General features: G+C 57.0%; 2 non-coding genes and 1 pseudogene across 2 annotated transcripts; all 3 read right to left on the bottom strand.

The window, feature by feature from the left end:
• The window catches only part of LOC124729139, a 4,222-nt pseudogene extending 3,855 nt beyond the window's left edge, over positions 1 to 367 (bottom strand).
• A 188-nt stretch (positions 368 to 555) lies between these two features.
• LOC124729120 lies at positions 556 to 710 on the bottom strand. The gene has a single exon (XR_007007545.1). It is a non-coding gene; the product is annotated as a 5.8S ribosomal RNA (ribosomal RNA).
• A 351-nt stretch (positions 711 to 1,061) lies between these two features.
• On the bottom strand, positions 1,062 to 2,970 carry LOC124729133. The gene has a single exon (XR_007007557.1). It is a non-coding gene; the product is annotated as a small subunit ribosomal RNA (ribosomal RNA).
• Between the last annotated feature and the right edge of the window lie 2,030 nt (positions 2,971 to 5,000).

The raw sequence follows: 5,000 nt of genomic DNA, 5'->3' as shown, positions 1-5,000 counted from the left end.
GTACTTGTTCGCTATCGGTCTCGTGGTCATATTTAGTCTCAGATGGAGTTTACCACCCACTTGGAGCTGCACTCTCAAGCAACCCGACTCGAAGGAGAGGTCCCGCCGACGCTCGCACCGGCCGCTACGGGCCTGGCACCCTCTACGGGCCGTGGCCTCATTCAAGTTGGACTTGGGCTCGGCGCGAGGCGTCGGGGTAGTGGACCCTCCCAAACACCACATGCCACGACAGGCGGCAGCCTGCGGGGTTCGGTGCTGGACTCTTCCCTGTTCGCTCGCCGCTACTGGGGGAATCCTTGTTAGTTTCTTTTCCTCCGCTTAGTAATATGCTTAAATTCAGCGGGTAGTCTCGCCTGCTCTGAGGTCGTTGTACGAGGTGTCGCACGCCACACCGCCAGCCGGCTGTGCACGCTACCGAGAAAGTACCGGTATGCGAACCGCCAGGCGACGGGCGCGCATCGCACGTTTGAGGAGACGCGGCCGGCCCCACAGGCGGCCGCGACACTCCCAGGTCTGCGAAGCGGGGCAAACGCCGCGCGCTTCAGTATACGTAGCCGACCCTCAGCCAGACGTGGCCCGGGAACGGAATCCATGGACCGCAATGTGCGTTCGAAACGTCGATGTTCATGTGTCCTGCAGTTCACATGTCGACGCGCAATTTGCTGCGTTCTTCATCGACCCACGAGCCGAGTGATCCACCGTCCTGGGTGATCTTTTCTCAGTTTCCGCCGTCTCTTTCGAGACGGTCGCATAGGCGGGAGTGAGGCGTGTGGCGGCCCCTGTTCCAGCGTTCTGTGTCCAACGGCCTCACGGCCGACGGGCGTCGTACGGCTCCACACCGGAGCGGACAGGCACTCGGGCGAAAGTCATTCAAAACCGGCGCCAGGCGCCAGGTGCCGCAGGCCAGCCGCTCCAGCGCTTCAGCGCTCGTACCACACAACATTGCCGCTAGTTTTGAGAGGCACGCGTGGTTCCGCACGCGGCGCACGGCTACGGCGAGCCGTACAGGTAGCGTGTTGCGCGACACGACACGCACATCGAAAGACATGCAGTCTAGTCGGTAATGATCCTTCCGCAGGTTCACCTACGGAAACCTTGTTACGACTTTTACTTCCTCTAAATGATCAAGTTTGATCATCTTTCCGGTAGCATCGGCAACGACAGAGTCAATGCCGCGTACCAGTCCGAAGACCTCACTAAATCATTCAATCGGTAGTAGCGACGGGCGGTGTGTACAAAGGGCAGGGACGTAATCAACGCGAGCTTATGACTCGCGCTTACTGGGAATTCCTCGTTCATGGGGAACAATTGCAAGCCCCAATCCCTAGCACGAAGGAGGTTCAGCGGGTTACCCCGACCTTTCGGCCTAGGAAGACACGCTGATTCCTTCAGTGTAGCGCGCGTGCGGCCCAGAACATCTAAGGGCATCACAGACCTGTTATTGCTCAATCTCGTGCGGCTAGAAGCCGCCTGTCCCTCTAAGAAGAAAAGTAATCGCTGACAGCACGAAGGATGTCACGCGACTAGTTAGCAGGCTAGAGTCTCGTTCGTTATCGGAATTAACCAGACAAATCGCTCCACCAACTAAGAACGGCCATGCACCACCACCCACCGAATCAAGAAAGAGCTATCAATCTGTCAATCCTTCCGGTGTCCGGGCCTGGTGAGGTTTCCCGTGTTGAGTCAAATTAAGCCGCAGGCTCCACTCCTGGTGGTGCCCTTCCGTCAATTCCTTTAAGTTTCAGCTTTGCAACCATACTTCCCCCGGAACCCAAAAGCTTTGGTTTCCCGGAGGCTGCCCGCCGAGTCATCGGAGGAACTGCGGCGGATCGCTGGCTGGCATCGTTTATGGTTAGAACTAGGGCGGTATCTGATCGCCTTCGAACCTCTAACTTTCGTTCTTGATTAATGAAAACATACTTGGCAAATGCTTTCGCTTCTGTTCGTCTTGCGACGATCCAAGAATTTCACCTCTAACGTCGCAATACGAATGCCCCCGCCTGTCCCTATTAATCATTACCTCGGGTTCCGAAAACCAACAAAATAGAACCGAGGTCCTATTCCATTATTCCATGCACACAGTATTCAGGCGGGCTTGCCTGCTTTAAGCACTCTAATTTGTTCAAAGTAAACGTGCCGGCCCACCGAGACACTCAATAAAGAGCACCCTGGTAGGATTTCAACGGGGTCCGCCTCGGGACGCACGAGCACGCACGGGGCGGTCGCACGCCTTCGGCTCGCCCCACCGGCAGGACGTCCCACGATACATGCCAGTTAAACACCGACGGGCGGTGAACCAACAGCGTGGGACACAAATCCAACTACGAGCTTTTTAACCGCAACAACTTTAATATACGCTATTGGAGCTGGAATTACCGCGGCTGCTGGCACCAGACTTGCCCTCCAATAGATACTCGTTAAAGGATTTAAAGTGTACTCATTCCGATTACGGGGCCTCGGATGAGTCCCGTATCGTTATTTTTCGTCACTACCTCCCCGTGCCGGGAGTGGGTAATTTGCGCGCCTGCTGCCTTCCTTGGATGTGGTAGCCGTTTCTCAGGCTCCCTCTCCGGAATCGAACCCTGATTCCCCGTTACCCGTTACAACCATGGTAGGCGCAGAACCTACCATCGACAGTTGATAAGGCAGACATTTGAAAGATGCGTCGCCGGTACGAGGACCGTGCGATCAGCCCAAAGTTATTCAGAGTCACCAAGGCAAACGGACCGGACGAGCCGACCGATTGGTTTTGATCTAATAAAAGCGTCCCTTCCATCTCTGGTCGGGACTCTGTTTGCATGTATTAGCTCTAGAATTACCACAGTTATCCAAGTAACGTGGGTACGATCTAAGGAACCATAACTGATTTAATGAGCCATTCGCGGTTTCACCTTAATGCGGCTTGTACTGAGACATGCATGGCTTAATCTTTGAGACAAGCATATGACTACTGGCAGGATCAACCAGGGAGCTGCGTCAACTAGAGCTGAGCAGCCGGCCGCCCGGGAGTGTGTCCCGGGGGCCCGCGCGAACACGCAAGCGTCCGCTCAATCATTCTGCAAACAGGAGGAGGCTGAGCTCCCCTGCACAATACACCTCGAAACCCTCTCAGGTCCCGGCGGCGCGCAGCGCCGTCCCAAGTACTTGGTCGGGTTCGAGAGAGGCGCAATCGCCCGGAGTTAGGCGAGTAGACGCTTTCGGTGCGACCACCCGTGCTCCCAACTGAGCTTGCCGCTGCCGACAGAGGCCCGGGAGCGTGCTGTCGTGGCATTGCCGGCGGGAGACAACACGCGCCACCTACGGTGACCGGCAGCTCCAACGCCAGCGCCACAGAAGGACAAAAGCCCCACTTGGGTGCCGAAGCGAACTCTCCCAGCACAGCGCACGCGCCAACACATCCGCACAGCTGCGATACAAACCACCAGCGAGAACCGCTGGGGCGACCGAGCAGCAGACGGCGTCGCGGCGCCGAGCGCCGGGCGGCAGCGCATCCTCAACGCACACAGTCCTCAATCGGACCAGCACACTGAAGATGTCCACCGCGCTTCGCACCGGGCCCGCGAGGACCTACTTTGGCCGCACGGCGCCGCGCGCAGGGTGCGCCGGCGCGCAGCTGCGACGCCTGCCGCGTCCGTCGGCCGGCGCGCCTGCCACTGGCCGCCCCCACCAGCCGGCTGTAGCGCGTGCGCCCACGCACCGCGCGGCCAGCACGCCGGGAGGCGCCCCCTCACCGGCCGGGGACGGTCCCACCCAGCCACCGCCGCGTATCGCTTCACACCCAGATGCCGTTCAGTTTCGTCGGCATGGTGGGTATCGCTGGAACAACCGGTTAGTACCTCAACCTATCGTCGCCATCACCGATTCACCCCTAGCGAGAACAACCGCACCACAACAGGTTACCATTTGTTCATTTGCGTAACTTCACCAGAAAACGCAGGCGTCCATCGCCATTTGCAACTTCCACGATTATTGCATGCCTGTGTCAGGTGTCACGCCACACTACGTCTGCCCACATACACGCAACAAAATGTGCACGCCTAGACAATACGTGGAAGGTGGCCCCCGTACGTATGCGATGTCCATTGCTCGAACGACTGTCAACCGGCCTCTGTAGCATGTCGCAGATATGGAACGCGGTGCACCATGCCATCACGGTGTGTGAGGAGAGACGACTAGGTCCGAATACATCAACAGACAGCTCATGCTGATCGCCATCCACGGCGTCCGTTCCTCCCACACGTCTCTATGGCGTACCACACTGCAATCCAGCTCTCATAGGGAGACGACACGTAGCTGCGTGCACAATATTTGCACTGTATGGTCCGCCGTTTTTGGGCGCAGTCGTTGTACGGTCACACATGTGCCACGATGTATCATTCAGTACATAAGGACGAATGTGCAGTACAGATTGTGGTTTACGCGTACGACATTAGCGGACAGTTGACACAGGCCGCACCACAACGTAGCCTGAGTACGTCGCATGCGGAGGGCATTGAACATGCAAAGTTCTCACCAACCAGCTTGCGAAGGCAGGGGGCAAGGTGGGGACGTGGGGAGGGGCGGCATGTACGTCCTGCTGCCATCCACATTACAGTGTACAGCAGGAGCATGTGGAAAGTGAGCAAGACTTGCAAGGTGTTTAACATGAAGCGATACACAGGGGAGCGGGGAGTGCGAGTAGCGAACTATATTGCGAGGGTTGCGGGTGGGCAACACTACACTAATTGAACGAGTCGTATAACAATTACAGAGCAGGTTTAGGCGACAACGTGGGTTACGTTAGGCGACAACGTGGGTTAGGTTAAGGCACGACGTGGGTTAGGTTAAGGCACGACATGGGTTAGGTTAAGGCACAACATGGGTTAGGTTAAGGCACAACATGGGTTAGGTTAAGGCACAACATGGGTTAGGTTAAGGCACAACATGGGTTAGGTTAAGGCACAACATGGGTTAGGTTAAGGCACAACATGGGTTAGGTTAAGGCACAACATGGGTTAGGT

This window comes from Schistocerca piceifrons, unplaced genomic scaffold (assembly GCF_021461385.2).
Source record: "Schistocerca piceifrons isolate TAMUIC-IGC-003096 unplaced genomic scaffold, iqSchPice1.1 HiC_scaffold_1193, whole genome shotgun sequence".
NCBI classification, from domain to species: domain Eukaryota; kingdom Metazoa; phylum Arthropoda; class Insecta; order Orthoptera; family Acrididae; genus Schistocerca; species Schistocerca piceifrons.
Note: the sequence above shows the minus strand (reverse complement) of the source record. Positions and strands in the feature narration are given on the sequence as shown.